The sequence below is a fragment of the Halichoerus grypus genome, chromosome 3 (genome assembly GCF_964656455.1).
Source record: "Halichoerus grypus chromosome 3, mHalGry1.hap1.1, whole genome shotgun sequence".
Classification (NCBI taxonomy): domain Eukaryota; kingdom Metazoa; phylum Chordata; class Mammalia; order Carnivora; family Phocidae; genus Halichoerus; species Halichoerus grypus.
Window position 1 is genome coordinate 190,789,750 of NC_135714.1, and position 23,632 is coordinate 190,813,381.

General features: G+C 37.4%; 1 long non-coding RNA gene across 1 annotated transcript in view; it reads left to right on the top strand.

Annotated features, from left to right (window-relative positions):
- LOC118548531 (uncharacterized) overlaps window positions 1-23,632 on the top strand; it is a 130,215-nt gene that overhangs the window by 14,502 nt on the left and 92,081 nt on the right. Inside the window, exon 2 of the long non-coding RNA XR_013446208.1 lies at window positions 18,725-18,828. This is a non-coding gene — a long non-coding RNA (uncharacterized LOC118548531). The remainder of the gene's footprint in view (window positions 1-18,724; window positions 18,829-23,632) is intronic.

Below are 23,632 nucleotides of genomic sequence, written 5' to 3' on the forward strand. Positions count from 1 at the left end.
TGATCTTTTCAAAGAACCACCTCCTGGTTTCATTGATCTGTTTTATTGGTTTTTTTCAGTTTCTAGATCTTTTATTTCTGTTCTAATTTTATTATTTCCTCCCTTCTGCTGGCTTTAGGTTTTGTTTGTTCTTTTTCTAATTTCTTTGGGTGTAAGTGTAGATTATTTATTTGAGATTTTTCTTGCTTCTTGAGGGAGGCTTGTATTGCTATAAACCTCCCTCTTCGAACAGCTTTGCTGCATCCCAAAGATTTTGGATCATTGTGTTTTTATTTTTATTTGTCTCCATGTATTTTTTTAATTTCCTCTTTCATTTCCTGGTTGACCCATTCATTGTTTAGTAGCATGTTATTTAACTTCCATGTATTTGTGTTCTTTCCAGATTTTTTTCTTGTGGTTGATTTCTAGTTTTATTGCATTGTGGTCAGAAAGATGCATGGTAAGACTTTGATCTTCTTGAATTTGTTGAGACTTGTTTTGTGGCCTAATATGTGATCTATTCTAGAGAATGTTCCATGTGTACTTGAAAACAATGTGTATCCTTCCCATGTTTTAGGATGGGATGTTCTGAATATATCTGTTAAGTCCATCTGATCCAGTGTGTCATTCAAAGCCATTGTTTCCTTACTGATTTTCTGTTTAGATGATATGTCCACTGATGTGAGTGGGGTATTAAAGTCTCCTACTATTATTGAATTACTTTCAATTAGTTCCTTTATATTTGCTATTAACTTTTTTATGTATTTGGGTGCTCCCAAGTTGGGTGCATAAATATTTACAATTGTTATATCTTTTTATTGGGTTGTTCCCATTATTATTAGATAGTGTCCTTCTTTGTCTCTTGTTTTAAAGTCTCTTTTGTCTGATATAATATGGCTACCTCAGCTTTCTTTTGACATTCATTTGCATGATAAATGTTTCTCCATATCCTCACTTTCAATCTGCAGCTATCTCTAGGTATGAAATGAGTCTCTTGTAGGCAGCCTATAGATGAATCTTGTCTGTTTGTTTGTTTGTTTGTTTTTACCTACTCCATCACCCTATGTCATTTGATTGGAGGACTTAGTCTTAGACTTTACATTCAAAGTAATTATTGATATGTATGTATCTGTTGCTATTTTGTTATTTATTATGTGGTTGTTTTTGTAGATTCTCTGTTCCTTTCTTCCCTTGCTCTCTACTTTCACCATAAATTGGTTTTTTTAGTGAAACACTTGGATTCCTTTCTCTTTATTTTTTTTTTGCATATCTATTACTGGCTTTTGATTTTTGGTTACCATTAAATTTGTATATAACATCTTCTGCATATAGCAGTCTATATTAAGTTGATGGTCATTTAAGTTTTTACTCATTCTTTACTCCTTTCTTCCCCATAGTTTAGGTATATGGTGTTATACTTCACATACTTTTATTTTGTGAGTCCCTAGACTGATTTTTACAGATATACTAATTTTTACTGCTTTTGTGATTCCTACTTTTCATACTCTTACTATGGTTTTTCTTTTCCACTCAAACAGTCTCCTTTAGTATTTCTTATAAGGCTGATTTAGTGGTCATGAACTCCTTTAGTTTTTGTTTGTCTGAGAAATTCTTTGTCTCTCCTTCTATTCTGAATGATAACCTTGCTGGAAAGAGAATTCTTAGCTGATTTTTCTCCTTTCAGCACTTTGAATCTATGATGCCACTCTCTTCTGGCTTTGTGCTGAAAAATCAGGCGGCCTTATGGGGTTTCCCTTGTGTGTAACTTTTCCTTTCTCTTGCTATTTTTAAAATTCTCTCTTTATCACTACGTTTTGCCATTTTAATTACTATGTGTCTTGGCGTGGACCTCCTTGGGTTGACTTTGTTGTGGGCTCCTTGTACCTCCTGGATCTGAATTTCTATTTCCTCCCCCAGATTTAGGAAGTTTTCTATTATTGTTTTTTCAAATTTTTTGCCCCCTTTTTCTCTTTCTTCTCCTTCTGGGATCCCCATAATGCAAATACTATGATTAAGGGAGTCACTGAGTTCCCTAAGTCTCTTCTCATTTTGCATAATTTTTTTTTTCTACCTACTCAGCTGATTACTTTTCATTATTCTGTTCTCCAGGTCACTGATTCATTTTTCTGCTTCCTCTAGTCTGCTATTATTCTATCTAGTTTATTTTTAATTTCACTCATTGTGTTCTTCATCTCTGATTGGTTCTTTTTTATCTCTTTCGTAAAAGTCTCACTGTCTCCATTCTTTTCTCAAATCCAATCAGTATCTTTATGATCATTAGTTTAAATTCCTTATTGGGCATATTACTTGTCTCTATTTTGCTTAGGTCTCTTGCTATAATTTTGTCCTGTTCTTTCATCTGGGACATATCCTCTGTCTCCTCATTTTGTCTAGCTCTCTGTGTCTGTTTCTGTGTTAGGAAAAGCAGTTATGTCTCCTGTTTTTGAAATAGTGAGTGGGGTACACACTTTTAACAAGGTGGCACTGGCCCTCTGCCAGAGGGGACATGCCTCCACTAGCACGACCAGGAAGGCAGAGACCACTCCACAAAATGTGTGAGGGTGGGGTGCATAGTTTTAAAAAGGTGCATGTGTCCTCCGGTGGGAGGCTGCTACCACCGCCATGGAGACGGGTACCACAAAGTGCACAGCTGAGAGATAAAATGTTGGTAAGGTTTGTGCCAGTGTTCTAGGGGAAGGGATCTGCAGTGCTAGAACTGAGGCAGATCAGGCTGGAGGGTGCAGAGCACAGTGTAAGCAAGTTAAGTAGTATATGCTTGAACCACACTGGATCCCACAGGTGATTGTGTGTTTTTGTCAGGGACGGGGAAGAAAATGGCACTTGCCATCTCCTTTGTTTTTGGAGGAGTCTCCCAGGGATCTCTGTTCTTGTACATGCTCTGGGTTTAGTATATAACTCTCCCTCCAGTATGCTTCCAGCGCATTTCAAACTACTCTTTCCGTGCTATATATCTCTGGGGGCTGTTTGTTATGCTATCTTTTTAGAGGAGGGGATTCAATTTCCTATCACCCTCCCAGCTCTCCCAGAGCCAGAGCCAAGCTTGCTGATTTTTTAAAGTTCCAGGCTTTAAGTCCCACTGGTTGTAAGAACTTACACAATTCATCTCCTCTGGTTTTCAAAGCCAACTGTTATGGGATTTGTATTCCCTGTGTGGGCTTCTGGTGTGATAGTCTGTTTCTCTCACCAGTCTTGGCCTCTGGGTCTGTTTCTCCCTCTGGTGGACAGAGTGCAGGTCCATTTAGCTTCCTCCACTCCACCCTTTCTACCCACTTCAATGTGACCTTTTCTCTATATTTAATCGTTGGAGTTTGTTCTGCCAGTCTTTGGCTCATTTTCTGGGTTATTTGCACTGATGTGAATGTTATTTACTTGTATCCATGGGATGAGGTGAGCTTAGGGACCTACTACTCTGCCATCTTCTCTGGAAGTCTGCAACATTCTACAGTTTTAGGTCACTAGTAAACACATCCAGTCTTCAAGCAATTTATGTAGGACTGCAATTTGAAAAATTAGTTTAACATAATACTAAGAATTTTAAAAATCTAAGACACATTCCTTACATTTAATAAACTTCATATAATTGTTCTGAATATGCAAAGATGATATAACTGGGCACTAACCCAATTTATGTAACCTTGGAATTCAATTTCCATAGTCACGTATTCTGTTTTTGATGGTGGGAGATTGGAGAAATCAGCTCCTCACGTGACCCCTAATGGTTTCTACCCACTGATACTCATACCTTCAGGTAATCCCTCTCATTGAGTGTGGGTAGGACTGTGACTTGCTTCTAACCAATAAAATATAGCAATGGTGATGGATATCATTTCCATGATTATGTTATATTATATAAGACTCTGTCTTTGCAGACTGGGTCGGAGTTCATCTTTGTGGGCTTGATGAAATAAGTGTCTATTTTAGAGAAGCCTCATGGCAAGGAACTGTAGGCAGCATCTAGGACTTGAGGGTACCCTCTACCTGACAACCAGTGAAAAGTCAAGGAATGTCAATCAGTCATATAGCCTCAAGAAAATGAATTATGCCAATAATCTGAATGAACTTGGAAGGAGATATTCCCCAGTTAAGCCTCCAGATGACAATGCAGCCCAGCCAAGTCCTTGAAACTCTGAGCAAAGGACTCAAGCAAGCTGTGCCCAGACTTCTGAATCACAGAAACTGAAATAATAAATGTATGCCGTGCTAAGTTGCTAAGATTGTGATGATTTCTTATGTAATGATAGAAATTGCATATATGATAATGCTTACATAGATGTGATAAATGAATGAGACTAAAGCTTGAGGGATTTTAATTATTTAATTTTTTAGCATAGAGAATGGCTAAACACAGAAGATATTCTTATGATTCAGGGAAAAGAATATGTTAATAGGAACCGTAGAGAGTTACACAATTTGCTGATCCAAAATGAAAATGAATTGCTTGACCTAGATGGACCTCAAAATTGGAAGGCAGAGAAAGCTGTTCACACATAGATAAAGAAGACTCTTGATCACTGGTATTTGATAAAAGCTTCTTAAAGTAGATCCATCTAAAAGAGACGGATATTATAGTAAATATTGGGGGGTGGGGTGGGCCAAGGCTTTACTGAGATCTCCTCCATAAAATTTAGTGAATTGTAAGTTATAAAATAAGTTTATTTCATTTTTAATAAAACTAGAGTTATAATTGTGTTCTAAGAATAAAAATTAATAAAATACTAGTTAATGGATTGGGCTTTTATTTTTTCTCATGATATTATATTGTGGAGGTATCGGATTTCCTACTTCATGTTTGAGTTTAAAGCAAAATTAAAACATTTATCACTTTTAAAAGAATTCTTAGTTTTTTTTTTTAATTTTTCCCATAATCTTTCTTAATTTTTTGGTGATTAAGTCATTCTGCTTTACTTACTATTTTCATCAACTTTGTTTCCTTTCCTTTTCTTCCATTATTAGCTGGTCTAGACTACTAGACTTTCATTTGTCATTGAGTTTGTTGTGACCTGAGCAGTCCTTTCATATCACTGTTATTGACTGCATGAAATACTGCATCTTTTACAATATTCACCCTCTCACTTTGCAGAAGTTTTATATTATTTTTCCATTGTATTGTTGAATATCAAACAATTTGCAAAACCACTCCCTGTCTCATGGCAAAGACAGATTGTAATATTAAATCTTAAATGTGAAATCTGGAAGAGCAAAGATTTGTCTGCTTTGTCTATAATAGTCTCTTCCAAGGTCTTAATGCAAAAACCTCAATTTTTACTGTGAAATCTGATTTGCCTTCTATTACCAGCCTCATTCAGCCCACAATTTCCTCTGCTTTTTACCTCTAACAAGATAATTCTAGTCCTCTGAGTAAATGTACAGATGTTAAGTCCATGAAGTATATTTTCTTGTAGGAATACCCATACGGGGGGTGGGGGGGCTTACTTGGTACCTTCTTACAGTTTCAACCCATCTTACAGAGTGGGCTCTGTGAACCAAGAGAGAAAGGAAAGCTTCAGTACTTTATTTTCAAGTGCTAAGTAGTAAAAATAAAAAAAATGTATGTATCTATTTGCTGTCTCTTGATGGTTATAGTTCAGATTTATTATACCTATAAACCCTTCAAGATAAATCAATATAATACATGTTGAGTACAAAGTTATTCATCTTTCCTCTGAAATCTTCCACTTTGTCCCATTTCCCCATGTACTATCTTCTAATATCTGGCACAGTATCTGGCACAAAATAGCTTCTTAATAAACAGACGTTGAGTAGAATAGTCAAATATCCCCCAGCAATAAACCTAGTCATAATTTTTAAGTTTTAAAATACCAAATTATGTGTAAATATCAGTAGTACTAAATTTCTTCATGCTACCTTGAACAAATGCAAATGTAAGCATAAAAAATAAAGACAAGGACTTTAGGGAAATTTTGCACTTTACAGTGTGTTGGAGGAGGTCAGTGTGGCATAACTCTGTGGGATCCATTTGCATTTAGCAGGCAAATGACAGGCATACACACAGAATCAAAGTTTTCTTCTTTTTTAAATACAGACACGATTTTCTGATGATCAAGTATGAGCAATGACAAAGCAAACTTGGTTGCCATTTGAAATATTTGGCTCTAGCTCTGGGAAAAATCCAAGGCTTTCTAATAGATAAGCTTACAGTGTATATAGTTCATTAGTTTCGCTGATTAGAACACTGATTAGTGAGGCTCAGATTAGAATCTGAATTCCTGCGGAGATCAAATTATCTTCACTCGATACCACGGCCAACTCGTAACTCCAAACAGCAATTCAGAGTTGTTGGTCTCGCAATGATCTGAGTGAGAAGAGGGAGCAGTTTTAAATTAAACCTGTCATTAGGACAGGAGAAACAATCACAGCTGTAACAGTTGTCATTCTGGGCTATGAAGACTTCTTTTCTGAATTACAGCTAATCCAAAAGAACAAAAACATTAATAATCTTTTAAGTAAGGTGCTAGGATGGGATTTTTCTTTGTTGCAGCTGAACTGAAAATTCATCCACCAGAGCAAAGTGACATCTTTATTAGAATCTATCCTAACCCATTAGATTTGCTGTGCAGGTAAATAAAACAGATCCCAGTGTCACATGCAAAATGAAAATGGCAGTTACATTATTACCTATTAGACAAAATAAAGAATTGCAGAATTGGATCCTAAGCCCAATTTATGTAGAAAATTCCAATGCAAGAAGAGAGTTACAATACAGTCTTACTCTCTTTGCCTCTATGTAACAATATAATTACGGTGGAATGTGTTTCCTTTGTTTTTGTTGTTGTTGTTTCTTTGTTTTGTTTTTAGTTAAACTGCAAATGGGTTTTTCTCATCAAATAATCCGAAAACATTAAATTCTGGTTTTTAAGAATGAAGAATATCCCTTCATTTCTTAAGGGATAATTTTTATTAAGAAAGAAGAACATCCTTTGTTGTCATTGTAAGCTTAATATGTTACAAATTTAGTTTCACTAAGCCAAGAAAAAAGCCATCTAATGACCAAGTATTTGTCCTTGCTAGACTACTACTGTTCTGTCTTTTCCTGGAATGTTGACAGGGACATTAAAGATAATTAAACTTTCTGTTAAACAAATGCAACATACAAGAGCAACTGATTCATTTCAAGAAATTTTGTTATAAAATATTGGAAAGGCAAAGGAAAAAATATAAAAATGTTAAAGAAAACTTAAAATATTATAATAAAAATGGCCAATAAAATACTCATTGAAATTCAAAGCTTTACATTTTTACCAACGAAATTTACATATTATATTTAGATACTGAATTTTTACTATAAAATAAAGTACGTGATCATTTATGGAATTATTTTCTACCTGAACATTTTGTGAGAAATGGCCATAAGCTAAAATTGCAATCATTTTTTATTAAGATTAACGAGTTTTCTTTGAAATCAGCAAATGTATACCAGTCCTAATAGGATCTATTATAGACTCTTTTCTAGCCCAGAATCATACATTGCTTTTAGTTTTTAATGTCTCTTTAGCTTTTTTTTAATCTAGAAAAGGGCAGCATTCTTTTTTTTTTTTTTTTTTGTCTTTCATGGATTTGAGCTTTTTGAAGAGTAGAGGCCAGTTATCTTATAGACTGGCCTTTATCTTGGATTCATGGGATGTTTCTCATGATTAGATCTAGTCCATACATTTTTCACAGGGGTGCTAACACCAGTGATGCTCTATCTTCAGTGCATCATATCGGGAGGCACACAAATAAAGCTGTCTTAAAGAAATAATTTCATAACCATTCTGCCATCTTCATGACGAGTTTCTTTTTTCTATGGATATACGTTTTCATCATTTTTTAATACTTATAAATACAGATACACAGTTTTTATGTGCTTTCTGTTCCATTTCTAATATTATAGCATGTTTATGTCTCTTTATAACTTCATAATTTATTTAACCAGTCAATTGCTGGGGAGTCAGGTTGGTTTCAAATGCTTCACTATTTATTAAATGAATAAAACCATGGTAGGCTACGTACACTGTTGATGGAGTCATTAGGTTCAACTGGACAAAACACGAGGACAAAACATTATGCTAATGTAAGCGAAGTTCTTTTCTGTTCTCAGATCTTCAACTACAGCTCCCCTATTCTCAACCAACAGACTTAGAGATGGAAGTTTTGCAACAAGCGGGATCTGGCAGGGAATAAGGGTGGGACCGACATACATTCATTCCCAGTCCTAGAAAATAATCTTAAATGTAGGTCTTGTTGACAGTGACCCAGCCATGTCATTTTTGTTAATGGGCCGTAGAATGCTTTTGTGTATAAATCTCCTTGAGTGAAAATATAATTTAAGTTGGCTTAAATATGCCTAAAATCATCACTTTAAAAAAGATTTATCATAGAAACCTTAAGAATGTATCTAGAACTTTTACTCATGCCTTCTCTAATTTTTGCACTAGAAAACCCCTAAGGGAACTTTTTGCACATTTACACAAATAAAGAGAGAGCAATGTATTATATAAGGAAACTATTGTGAATACAACCCAAATACTGTCAAGGGACAAGAAAACAGTACATTGATGTCCTACAGTGAAGCCTTATATTTCCTTCATACAATATGAGATTTTCTATTATGCTGGCGATGGGCCATTTGGAATATCTCAGAAATTAAAACTGGAATCAGAATGCCAGGCATCCCGACGCAGTGCCAAACTCCCAAGGCAGAAAGATGGAGGGAGAGAAGAAGAAGAAAGGAAGAGAGGAGGCTGTTGGTGATCCCTACCGAGGCTAAGTTGTTGCCTAGGTTCACAGCACTGAATGGTGACTGCATTTCTAAAACTTGTCCAACCACCAGCCTGATAAAGGGCCTATCAAAGAATCAGATGGAGAGAATTAGCTGAGTGGGATGGAAAGAATTAGCATGGCTCCCACTGGTTACATCACTGCTTAATTTGGCACGTCCCTATATCAAGTCAACTCATAATTATCTGCTCTAATGGGCCTCAGAGGGAGGGGTGGGAACGGGGAGCTGTCACACAGACAATACAAAGACAGTAAAATATTTTCTATTAGGCTAATGCATATATCATATGCTTAAGAAGGAAGTATGTTTATCTTTCTAATTATGTTTTGCTTAGACTAATTTTTTTTTAATTCCCATGCCAATGAGAAAGCTATTTCATATTACACAGATAGTAAGGAAAGCAGCCTAGGTTTTAAAATCTTCAAGATAAAATACATAAAATTGGTAAACTACAAGTCAGAAACGTGTTTTTTCTGAAAATGTGGCCTCTCCAGTGTCCCTGTAATTTGGTTCAGGCCTCCCCTACATCTTCACCAGACTCCCCATTGCCCTCCCTCTCTCCAGGCTCCCTGTTCTTCAGCCCCGCAGCCCAAAGGGAACGGAGGGGGTGGGTGCTGAGTTCCCACCACCGTCCCGACTCACCCACAGGTGCTAGGGGAGTGGAAATATTCCCTCCCGCATCACCACTAATCCCTCAAAAATCCCACGCTCTGTATCAAAAGGCCTATGAGTATTTTAACCCATTAATTTCAGAGAATGTGGCGCAAATCGCAATGGAAGGGGGAGTGAGCTTCAAAAAACTATTTTGGAGAAAAAGAAACACCAGTTTTTTTTTTCTGCCCCCCTCTCCCCTCTGCCCCCCACCTTCCCCTCCTCCCCCTACTCTGCCTTTCTCCCGTAGTAATCTGAACTCTCCTGTGCCAGGCAGTTGGCTAGCTCTGTTCATCCAGGAGGTAGGAGGTCACTTAAAAAGCAGTTTAGAAAGGCATGGATGTAAATATTTCATCTGTTACTTTAGTAGGAAGGATTGTTCTACACCAGTGTTATGCCCCTGTTTAAACCCTCCAGTGAGCCCCTCGCGTTCCTGGCATTTAGACTGCGTGGCCCGCAATGACCACTGGCCTTTCCAGTTTAGTTTGTGCCACTCCCCCAACTACACCAAACACAACAAACTATTTTCCATTCACCAAAGATGGCATGTGTTCAAGACAATATACTTTTAGGGTAGTGACCATGTTAAAAGAACATGGACTTGTAAGCCTGAATAATGGCTCCAGGCCCATATCAACCAAAGCAATCCTTTGGTCAAAGATTCAAAACTTTAATTACTCTTGAAAAAGGCAAAACTGGTTGCCACCAGTCACTCTGCCCTTTCAGTCTGTTTCATTGAGGGTTGAAAAGGACAGTGCTGTCCCTGGAAATTGCACAATAATGAAGTGCTGCTCAAAAGATTTTGTGTATGCAAAATATATATACTTCCTTAGGTATGTTGTCATAACTAACATGGGTGGGGGGGCGGGAGGATGACTGCATTTCTCTCCCCATGACCCTTCCCTAGGCCAAGGAGAAGAGATTTTTTATTACAGATAAATTCATATTTTTTCTCCTGTTTTCATTTTAATTCAATGAAACCATTGAATCATCTGCAATGTGCTGGGCTCTGGGAGGCATAATGGGTCAGGTGCTTTCAAATGTTGTTGACCTAAATCCATAATAAGAATAATTTTTAATCCTGACCCACATATATGTAAACATGGTTTCCTTTATATATGTGTGTGTGTGTGTATTTAAATGCATGCAAATATATATGCATATTTTGTTTATTATATGTGATGTTCTTGGATACTTTATATTCTACTTCTTTTCTATTTGTTGATGCTTATTGCAAACCATTCGGTATCGTGCTCCAGCGCATCTGCCTCCACATGACCACTGGTTGTGGCTTGCTAAAAGGTGCCTGACACAGCTACTTTGGCCAGTTCCAAATGGCTAGTTGGCCTGGTACAGATGAAGAGATCCTGGGCCCAATATTATCATGGTACCATTTAACGCAAAACTAAGTTAGACTTCTTTTTTCCTTTCACTCCTCACATATTAGAAAATCCTGTTGGCTTCCCTCCAAATTATTTTCCAACTGACCATCCCTCATCGTCTCCACCACCACCAGTCCTGTCCAAACCATGATCGGATCTCACCTGGATCCCAGCAAAACCCCTAAGTCTTCCTTTTAACTCCATTGCCCCTTTAGAGTCTCCCTCACAAAGAAGCCAGAGTGATCCAGTTAAAATGTAAGTTACATTACATCCCTTTTCAGTGAGCACCCTCCAATAGCTTTCTTCCATAACACACGACATAAATCAAATCAAATTCCATGCCATATATCCTCCTACAAGGTGCTGCTTGATCCATCCTGCCACCTCTTCAATCCCATCTTCTATTTCATTTCCTGCCACTTACACTTGCTCAAGCACTCCAGCCTCAGGCTGGCCACTTTATTTTTTCCTCCAAACACTGAACCCTGCCACAGGGCATTTTCAATGGTCTGGAGTCTCCCTTCAAACTCCTCATACAATGATTTACTTATTTGTCATGCTCATTGCTTATTGTTTATTTTCCACCTGTTAGAATGTGAGCTTTCCAGGGGCACAGATCTTTGTTTTATTCACAGGTAGTATATCCAAAGTAGCTAGAAGAGTGCTTGACACATTGTGGGTGCTTCTTAAATATTGATGGTTGAATGCAAAAAATGTTAACTCTCATGTTAACACTATCAATAACACAAGCTACTCTTGCCTTTTACACACATACACAACAATCACACAGCTCCATATTTTCTCCAACAACAAACAAACCACTCCAGTCACAGATTTAACATTTTGAATACCAACCATATAAAGTAAGAGTGGGAGAAAAAAAATGATAATTAACTTTATTATCTTTGTATTAGGTTGGTCAATAAGTCATTTGTAATAAATGTTTCTCAAAAAAAGAATCTCCTTTTCTAGTAAATTATGAAGTCTCATATCTACATTTCAGGCTGTTTCTACCATAATCCAACTGAATATTTATAACAGGTATTCAGGGCATGCTTTCCAGAAAAGAAATTTAAAAAAAAAAAAACCTACTTAGACATTTCACAAAGTCATTTCTATACTACTAAAATTACAGACTCCATGAAATAAATCGTTTTATCTAACACTGGTGCAAAGAAAACCAGTTCGCAGTGTGGGGTCTTTTCATGGCCTCCTGGATTGTCATTTTTCATTCAGAATATTCAGATGAGCCCCTTCAAAACCATGTAGGTTACATGTTAGTTATTAAACTGCAGACCAGGTAAGCACAAGAGTTGACAACCTGGGGACCCTTTAATGATAATTCTCTGCCCGTGTTAGCCATGGTTTTCCTATCCCTGCAACAATCTTCAACTGTGTAATCAGTTAGAATTTAATTCAGTTCAGGATTAATCTCTAAATCCAGGCCTGAGCATTTCTCTAGTGTAACACTGCTGGGGATTAGCCAATGCGGGATTCCGAGTTCAGAGATCAGGAGCAACACAGGAGAGAAAGAGGGTAAAAGAGGACTGCCAGAATAACGGTTGGTTCGCAAGGGTATGTCTACTTCATCGCCTTCACATCTATAAAATCTAGAAGACCAGTTTATTTTGGAAATTAATCTTTCCTTGAGTATACATCACATTTGGCAAAAAAAAAATGGTTTATATAAAAATGTCTATACAAAAGTTGCCATGGCATACCTCATAAGTGCTTATATATTATATGAGGCATAAGGAGTGAAATAAAATCCAGCTCATATTTCTTCCCTTGGGCAAATTCCAACATCCACCCTGCCAAGCAATAAGCCATCCAATCTCTGCTTTGTTTACCTCCTCTTGGAAGTAGCAAAATTTGTATGATTGAGATTTAGAGCAGTCTTCAGGTGGTCATGTGCGTTTCAAGTACCATTATTATATGTTAATTAGCTCTTCTTATATGTGCTGTTTAATTAAGTGGGAAACCATCCTTACCATGAACCAGAGAAAAATGTCAATGCAAACTATTCACCTGGGTTGAAGGACACTGTGCTATAGGTCAAGAACATAAACCCTGAATTAGGTTGCCTGGGTTCAAATCCCAACTCTGCTACTTACTGACTAGGCAAGATTGGTTATGTTACTTGACCTTTCTCTGCCTCTAGATTTTTCTCTAGGGATAATAACACCTTCCATGTAAGGATTTAGGTTTTAACTTAAATAGTACTATATTAGGATTTAACTTAAATAATACTATATTAGTCTCCTCAGGCTGCCCTAACAGAATCCTCCAGACTTGGTGGCTTATACAGCAGACATTGATCCCAGAAATCTAAGATGAATGTGCTGGCACAGTTGGTTCCTGGTAAGGGCTCTCTCCCTGCCTCGCAGATGACCATCTTCTTGTTGGGGTCTCATACGGCCCATTTTCTGTGGGCACACACCCTTGGTGTGCATTCTTCTTAGAAGGACACCAGTCCTATTGATTTAGCCCTATTGCATAAGGACTCCTTATGCCCTTACTTAACCATAATTACCTCTTGAAAGATCCTATCTCCAAATACAGTCACACTGGGGATTAGGGCTTCAACACATGAATTTTGTGGGGACCCAGTTCAGTCCATAACAAGTCATATATACAGTGTCAGTCACATAGTAACTTCATAATAAATACGAGCTCTTATGATGTGATAGTTTTACTTTCCTCACAGACGTGTATATGAGTCTTAGTTTCAATAGTTATTGTTTTGGTTGGTTAAAATTACAGTTTATAAGCAGAAGCACATTTACATAAGTAAACCCCAATTCATGCATTTAATTAAAGTGACAGGGAATGAAGTTTCATTCTACTGAGATGACTTAAATGCAGACATAGACACTTTACCCACTCTTTTATGTGATGTATTTTATTTTTCTTTTTTAATTTAAATTCAATTAATTAACATATAATGTATTATTGGTTTCTGAGGTAGAGGTCAGTGATTCATCAGTCTTATATAATACCCAGTGCTCATTAGATCACTTGCCCTCCTTAATGTCCATCATCCAGTTACCCCATCCCCCCACCTCCCTCCCCTCCAGCAACCCTCAGTTTGTTTCCTAGGATTAAGAGTCTCCTATGGTTTGTGTCCCTTTATGATTTCATCTTGTTTTATTTTTTCCTCTCTTCCCCTATGATCATCTGTTTTGTTTCTTAAATTCCACATATAAGTGAGATCATATGATAATTGTCTTTCTCTGATTGACTTATTTCGCTTAACATAATCCCCTCTAGTTCCATCCACATCGCTACTAATGGCAAGATTTCATTTTTTTTTTTTATGGCTGAGTAGTATTCCATTGTATATATATACCTCATCATCTTTATCCATTCATCTGTCCATGGACATCTGGGCTCTTTCCATAGTTTGGCTATTGTGGACATTGTTGCTATGAACATTGGGATGCACATGGCTCTTCTTTTCACTACATCTGTGTCTTTGGGGTAAATACCCAGTAGTGCAATTGCTGGATCATAAGATAGCTCTATTTTTAATTTTTGAGGAACCTCCACACTCTTTTCCAGAGTGGCTGCACCAGCTTGCATTCCCACCAACAGTGTAAGAGGGTTCCCCTTTTTCTGCATCCTTGCCAACATATGTCATTTCTTGACTTGTTATTTGTGCTGTTCTGACTGGTGTGAGGTGGTATCTCATTGTGGTTTTGATTTATATTTCCCTGATCCTGAGTGATGTGGAGCATTTTTTCATGTGTCTGTTGGGCATTTGGATGTCTTCTTTGAAGAAATGTCTGTTCATATCTTCTGCCCATTTCTTGATTGTATTATTTGTTCTTTGGGTATTGAGTTTGATAAGTTCTTTACAGATTTTGGATACTAGCCCTTTATCTGATATGTCATTTGTAAATATCTTCTCCCATTCTGTAGGTTGTCTTTGCGTTTTATTGACTGTTTCCTTGCTGGGCAAAAGCTTTTTATGTTGATGAAGTCCCAATAGTTCATTTTTGCCTTTGTTGCCCTTGCCTTTGGAGACGTGTCTACCAAGAAGTTTCTGGGGCCAAGGTCACAGAGGTTGCTGCCTGTGTTCTCCTCTAGGATTTTGATGGATTCCAGTATCACATTTAGGTCTTCCATTCATTTTGAGTCTATTTTTGTGTATGGTGTAAGAAAATGGTCCAGTTTCATTCTTTTGCATGTGGCTATCCAATTTTCCCAACACCATTCATTGAAGAGACTGTCTTTTTTCCATTGGACATTCTTTCCTGCTTTGTCAAAGATTAGTTGACCATAGAGTTGAGGGTCCATTTCTGGGTTCTCTATCCTGTTCCACTGAACTGTGTGTCTGTTTTTGTGCCAGTACCATACTGTCTTAATGATAGCAGCTTTGTAATAGAGTTGGAAGTCCAGAATTGTGATGCCACCAGCTTTGGCTTGCTTTGTCAACATTCCTCTGGCTATTCAGGGTCTTTTCAGTTTCCATACAAATTTTAGGATTATTTGTTCCAGCTCTGTGAAAAAAGTTGATGATATTTTGATAGAGATTGCATTGAATGTGTAGTGTAGATTGCTCTAGGTAGCATAGGCATTTTAACAATATTTGTTCTTCCAATCCATGAGCATGGAACATTTGTGATCACCAAACCAGCTCTACAAGAAATATTAAAAGGGATCCTTTATATGAAGAGAGAGCCCAAAAGTAACATAGACCAGAAAGGAACAGAGACAATATACAGAAACAGTGACTTCATAGATAATACAATGGCACGAAATTCATATCTTTCAATAGTTATTCTGAATGTAAGTGGGCTAAATGCTCCAATCAAAAAAAAACACAGGGTATCAGATTGGATAAAAAAGCAAGACCCACTGATATGCTGTCTGCAAGAGACTCATTTTAGACCCAAAGACACCTCCAGATTGAAAGTGAGGAGGTCAAAAACCATTTATCATGCTAATTGGCTGCAAAAGAAAGCTGGGATGGCAATCCTTATATCAGACACATTAGATTTTAAACCAAAGACTGTAATAAGAGATGAGGAAGGATGCTATATCATAATTAAAGGGTCTATCCAACAAGATCTAACAATTGTAAATACTGATGCCCCTAACATGGGAGCAGCCAATTATATAAGCCAATTAAGAAAATTAAAGAAACACATCGACAACAATACAATAGTAGGGGACTTTAACACCCCCCTCACTGAAATGGACAGATCATCTAAGCAGAAGATCAACAAGGAAAAAAGGGCTTTGAATGACACACTGGACCATATAGACTTCACAGATATATTCAGAACATTCCGTCCTAAAGCAACAGAATACACATTCTTCTCAAGTGCACATGGAACATTCTCCAGAATAGATCACATACTGGGTCACAGATCAGATCTCAACCAGTACCAAAAGATTGGGATCATTCCCTGCATATTTTTGGACCACAATGCTTTGAAGCTGGAATTCAATCACAAGAGGAAAGTTGGAAAGAACTCAAATACATGGAGGCTAAAGAGCATCCTACTAAAGAATGAATGGGTCAACCAGGAAATTAAAGAAGAATTAAAAAAATTCATGGAAACAAATGAAAATGAAAACACAACTGTTCAAAACCTTTGGTATGCAGCAAAAGAGGTCCTAAGAGGGAAGTATATAGAAATACAAGCCTTTCTCAAGAAACAAGAAAGGCCTCAAATACGCAACCTAACCTTACACCTAAAGGTGCCAGAGAAAGAACAGCAAATAAAGCCTAAACCCAGCAGGAGAAGGGAAATCATAAAGATTAAAGCAGAAATCAATGAAATAGAAACCAAAAGAACAGTAGAACAGGTAACGAAAGTAGGAGCTGGTTCTTTGAAAGAATTAATAAGATTGATAAACCCCTGGCCAGACTTATCAAAAAGAAAAGAAAAAGGACCCAAATAAATAAAATCATAAATGAAAGAGGAGAGATCACAACCAACACCAAAGAAATACAATTATAAGAACATATTATGAGCAACTAAGTGCCAACAAATTAGGCAATCTGGAAGAAATGGATGCATTCCTAGAGATGTATCAACTACCAAAACCAAAACAGGAAGAAATAGAAAACCTGAAGAGACCCATAACCAGCTAGGAAATGGAAACAGTCATCAAAAATCTCCCAACACACAAGAGTCCAGAGCCAGATGGTCTCCCGGGGGAATTCTGTCAAACACTTAAAGAAGAATTAGTACCTGTTCTTCTGAAGCTGTTTCAAAAAATAGAAATGGAAGGAAAACTTCCAAACTCTTTCTCTGAGGTCAGCATTACCTTGATCCCCAAACCAGATAAAGACCCCACCAAAAAGGAGAATTACAGACCAATATCTCTGATGAACATGGGTGCAAAAAGTCTCACCAAAATACTAGCCAATAGGATCCAACAGTACATTAAAAAGATTATTCATCACGACCAAATGGGATTTATTCCTGGGCTGCAAGGGTGGTTCAACATCTATAAATCAGTAAATGTGATTCAATGACATAAACAAGAGAAAGGGAAAGAACCATATGATCCTCTCAATAGATGCAGAAAAAGCATTTGACAAAGTACGGCATCCTTCCCTGATTGAAACTTTTCACAATGTAGGGAAAGAAGGAATATACCCCAATGTCATAAAAGCCATCTATGAAAAGCCCACGGCGAATATCATTCTCAATGGGGAAAAACTGAGAGCTTTCCCCCTAAGGTCAGGAACACAGCAGGGATGTCCACTATCACCACTGCTATCAACATAGTACTAGAAGTCCTAGCCACAGCAATCAGACAACAAAAAGAAATAAAAGGCATCTGAGTCGGCAAAGAAGAAGTCAAACTCTCACTCTTTGCAGGTGACATGATACTCTACGTGGAAAACCCAAAAGATTCCACCCCAAAATTGCTAGAACTCATACAGGAATTCGGCAAAATGACAAGATATAAAATCAATGCACAGAAATCAGTTGCATTTCTCTACACTGAGACAGAAGAAAGAGAAATTAAGGAGTCAATCCCATTTACAATTACACCCAAAACCATAAGATACCTAGCAATAAACCTAACCAAAGAGGCAAAGGATCTGTACTCAGAAAACTATAAAATACTCATGAAAGAAATTGAGGAAGACACAAAGATATGTAATATATTTTAAAAGGCATCCAACTGTAATCCTGTAGAGTACATCATTGTCAGCAAACTATCGCCTGTGGGCCAAATCCAGTCTGTGGCTTGCTTCTATACAGCATGTGAATGTTTTTTACATTTTCAAAATGTGGCAAAAGAAACAAACATGCACACACGAAAGAAGAATATGTGACTGAGGCCTTCTGTGGCTCACAAAGCTGAAAATATTTACTATTTGGCCCTTTTACTAAAAGACTTTGTTGACCCCTGCTCCATGGGTGGAGTTTAACCTAAGCTCTCCAAATATATCCATTTTTTGTAATGTGAGCACCTCAGCTTTCCTCTACCCTGAGCAAAGTGTCCCTTTGTTTTCCCCAAGCACTTTCTTTCTATCTTATTTATTTTGGGGAGAAGTAGTCTACAGTCCCTGTCATGTCTCACAAACATCTGAGAAAGATACTGGTACCCTTTCACATTTTCTTGGTTACTGGGACTCAGTAATGGCTTCAGAAGTGAAGAAGGATCATGGTGTTTTGAGTTATTTTTTCTACTTACTATCTCCTATGGTCAGACTGGGCCTGTTATTTCTTGTTATTGTTGTCTCTCCATCTTTGAAACCTCCTCCTTTTCTGCTTCCTATCTGTGTTGGTCTGGGAAAAGGAGAAAAAAGAAATAACTATTGAATAACTATTGATTACTTTTTTATCTATAAGATTTCATTAGATTCTTCTCATATGTTAGCTTCTTTAATTCTTGTAGTATGACATTATGGTTAAATGGTATCCTTTCTACTTTACAGATTAAGAAAAGGGTTAATTTACTTGAATTCAAGCCCAAGTCCTTCCAGCTCCAAAATTCAAGGCCTTTCATCAAAGACACCTGAAAACCTGACTGACTTGAACTGTAAGTAACATTAGGGTAAACAAACTAAAATGATGCTTTTGTAAATATTGCCCAGTGTTGAAGTGTTCTAAGACATCTGTTTTGTTTTCTTCCCAGTATTTAGCTATGTTCTAGATGGTTCAGTTGTCTGACAGACAACTTCCAAATTAGTGAGGTGCTGTGATAATACTTTGCTTGTTCAAATATATCCTTTGACATCATTCATTCAATGAATGTTGAATGTTTTTCAAAAGCTGCTCATATCTGAAAGTATGTGAAAGAGTATTTATTGAGATGCAGATTTTCTTTAGCTCTCTTTGCATATTTCATTCCCTGTGAAGACCAAGTAGGTCTCATTGTTCTCTCTCTTGTCACAGGGAAGGATTCCAGGTGCAAAACAGGAATGGTTAAAGAGATTTCTTTCCTGGATTTGTAGTTCCAAAAGCCTGAGATCCTTTAGCATCCTTTGCTAGGACGAACTAGTGAGGTGGAAGTGGGGGACAGCCCCAGCAGCTAGGAAGAATAAGAGAAGATTCCCTGCTGTGTTGTGGGAGAGGGGGTTAGTAGGGTTTCTGTTTGCACATGTTATTTAAATGATCAGAAAAAGCTAGATGTTTTTGTGTGTGTGAATTTAGAATTAAGGGCTGATGGCCACACTAAAGGATCCCTTTGTAGTCACATTGAAGCTGTAATAGGAATTGGAAAGTACAAAGGAGATGGTTGTGTTTAGTTGACCAAGCAGAAGAGATGTTTTCAGATTGGAGACCACCCTGAGATGTGAAATGTGTCACTCAGGCAGTGGTGACCTTCTCTGGCATAAATCGTGGTGGACTCGGTTCACAGCAGCACCCGCCCCATCAGAGGTTGGAAGAGTCGTTTGATTTGAACGGTGGAGAGAACTCTCCTTAGCAATATGTTTTTATGAAACTTTGGTCCACAAACCCAGAATTACAAGATAGACCATACCGCTGTATTGCTTTTAAATCAAAATATTTTGTCTTTGAAACTCCATCTCAGTTAATACTGGGAGCCTCTCTCCTTCTCTGGGTTCCACAAGAATATGAAAATGTTTTATGGTACCTAGAAATGTTTTGTAGTATCCAGAAATTAGTGAAAGGACTCTCTTATCTTTAGGTTACCATGGTGAGATCCAGTTTCCTCTTGGATGGCTACTTTTCTAGTAGCCATCTTAAGAGCTTTCTGTTGCTTCAAAGGCCAAAGATACTTTTGTAAATATACAGATTTAAGAACTCAAGATTCAAGCATAATCACAGGATTACTTCTAAAAGTATTATTTATTGGTCTTTATTTTTCCTATTTATAAACATATAATTGTTTAAAGCAGTTGAGTAGAAAATCCAGGAAAGTACAGAGAGAATAAACATTAATACCTGTGATATGTTTTCTTATAAAAACTCTTCCCCATCTAGGTTTTTTTTAATAGGCAGAGGTAATATTCAAAATACTGAACCACCTGCAGAAGTTTAGGCACCAACAAATCAGAAAAAAAGTTCTGGCTGACAATGGAGAAAGATCTTGAACCTCCCTTCCAAGCTCCCTTTTCAGACTTTGCTTCATAGCTTCTTTATCTGGAAGAGGTCCAGATTTGCCATATTTAGGGGAAGCCATGTGTGGTGGTGGTGGTGGTAGTGGTATTGGTGGGGTTGCTGGTGCACTAGCTATTTACCAACTGATAGAGAAGTCCTTTAATAGTATGACAACTAGTATGGGTGTATGGCCATCTGTATCAATATGTACTGGTGGAGTTATTAGCCTGGAATATATTATAATTCCTTATAGTTTGGGTTTACTCCACTTAGCAAAAACTAGTAAACATTTTCTTGTAGCATAATATGTTCCTATAAATGAGAACTTCATACATGCAACTAATCTTTGGTGATGCACCATTGGCATACCAAGATGATGGATGATTCCATCTCCTCTTGCAGTGGCTGGGTGGACATGTGCTACCAGGTTCCAGAACCAGTCACCTCCAGCACCTTGACTATTTGCCCTAGTGTGATATAAAAATACTGTCATTTTCTTCATGTGTCATAATGTGAAAAGGGTTGGGAAGAATCACTTTACAACAAGGTTTTTAATGGGAACATATCTTCTCATTATATGGCTATAATATGGTTAACTTAACCAATTGCCTATTAGTGGATTTTCAACTTGTCTCATTTTTTTAATATTTTATTTTACTTCTAATGAACACACTTAAACATATATCCGATTATTTTCTTAAAACAAGTTCTCAAAAGAGGAATTTTGGTATCTTGGGTCCTATTTAATACTTGGACACAGAGTATCAAATTTCCCTTTCTGTGAGTACCAAAGAATACAGGCTCTAGATCTAGACTACTGGTACATGCATCCCTGTTCCATCCCCTCATTAGATGTGTGACTTAATGCCTCTGTGCCTTAATCCCCTTGCTGAAAATGGGGATAATCATAATATTATCTCACTTGATTATCATGAGGATCAGATGAATTAGGAGTACTTAGAACAACTCCTGGCTCATCTTTACCACTCATTAAATCTCAGCTGTTTTCTTTAGTAGTTGTAGTTTTTGTTGTATTTTAAAGATTTTATTTATTTGAGAGAGAGAAAGAGAGCACGAGGAGGGGTTGGGGGGTTAAGGGACAGAGGGAGAGGGAGAAGCTGACAACCCCCCCCCCCCCCCCCCCCCCCGCCATGAGCAGGGAGCCCTATGCGGGACTCGATCCCATGAGCCCGGGATCGTGACCTGAACCAAAGGCAGACGCTTAAGACTGAACCACCCAGGTGCCCCTAGTCTTTGTTATTTTAAAGTTTGCCAATTTTCACTCCCCCAGAAATATAGAATATCTTTTCTCCCATAATCCCAAAGGCACTGGGAATTAAGTTCTTTATAATCATTGCTATAATATCATAGGTACATAAAGATTTTCCTTTTAGAAAAATGCACTTTAATCACTTATGAGATTAAGTATGAGATTACCAGTCTTTGATAGACATGTTATGTTTTGTCTTTTGCTCATTTTCTATATTTTTAAAAATGGAAAATGTTCTGGGAATACTAGACTGCCTATTATGCCATTCTGGGTAAAATAAAAAATAGAAACGCCAAAGTAATCGGAACCTCATGGATGTGCTCTAGATAGGGAGTTTCGGTTTTACAACTCTGGCTGCCCATTGTAATCACCTGGGAAATTTTAAAAGCTGCTCACGACTGGGCCACACCCCCAGAGATGGTAATTTAATTGGTCTGATTTAATTACCTGGCATAGGGAATTGTTAAAAGCTCCCCAGGTGCAGCCAAGACTGGTGTAGGTGGGTACTGATTAATTCAGGGTCACTTGGGTGTGTCTGTGGGGCCAGGTACTGGAGAGAATGACTTTCATAATCAGCCGACTCTCCAGGCCAACAGAGTCAATTGCCACCGTGTAAACTGGCTACCAGAAGGCCGTAAAGACTTCTGACTAAGACTGAAAACAAAACATCCAATTCTGCTAGACTTTGCAATATCTTAAAATTTCTGCTCTGGACAGTTACTTTCACTTTCAAGTTCTTTTTCTTAAAAATCAGAAGATATTATATATAAAGATTAGAAAGAACCTCACTTTTTAAAATTAAAGTTCATTGGATTTTAATGTAAAAGATATTTTTTTCCCCAGAATTAAAACTTTCTCTCATGACCATGGACAAATATTCTAGTTGGAGGAAGTTGGGAGAACAAAATGTACATTGAGGAACTCTGAATGCATTTTAATGACTTCGGTAGTCTGAACTGAAATACATAAAAAAAAAAAATACATGCCAAAAAAAAAAAAATCAGCCCAAATGTTACACTTGTACTTTTGGTGGTAGAAAAGATCACTACCTAGCTGATATTTCACATTCTTGACTGTGTTTCTTCTGTGTTGTGTTGCTGTTGATGAAGAAAACAATCACAAAAGGATTAAATGCATACAAAACAGGCTGGATAATATGCACCCTGTGTACAACAGCTTTGATCTTTTGTCTACTTTGAGTGTAAGTGTCTTGAGATTCAGTATTTTAAGAAAAGAATACTTCCCTTGGACTAAAAACTATAAACTGAATTTGTCCTTCAACTGGGAATATTCAACCACAATGTGTTTTCAAGGAAAAGCTTTAAGAGTAGCTTCAAAGAATTCAGAAACTTAAGAGAAGGACAAGATGCTGATGTGTTAGGCAAGTCTACAGTATTTGCTTCTGTGGTTTTGAAGATGTAAATAGAAACAGCTATGGCAGAGAAGTTCTATAATTAGCTTTCATCCTGATTCCAAAAGTTGCTTATTTTAGAGCTATTAATAGTATATAAAAACCACTGTTCAAAACTCTTGGTTTGGATTTTCTGGTACTTTAATGAAAAAATTAGTGTTTTCAAGCTTTGTGGTTTCTCTAAAGTCATGTGCTAAGGAAGTAGAAGTCCTCTGTTGCTGAAAGGTTTTTGGGAATGGTGGATGCTCCGGTATTTTCTGCTTCCCGGGCATAGCTTTCTCTAAGAGTCAGAGCGTGAGTCTAAATCAGAAATTAAATAAATTACTGATCTAAACTGTGGGTCTAGTTATAGACAGACACTGGTATTTAGATGAAACAAATGTGCTCTTTAAACACAGTGACCTTACCCAGTTGTTCTTCCAAAACCACAACAGAGAACAATCTTGCTCAGTTAATCAGAAAAAAGAAACCACCACCTAGAAGGGTGTCTTTCAGAATACATTCGGCAGCAGGATAGGCAACCACATCCTCCCCTGGAAAGTGAAGCCTCAGTATCTCGCCTCAATCCAACCACCAGTCAGCACCAAATCCCTTCCC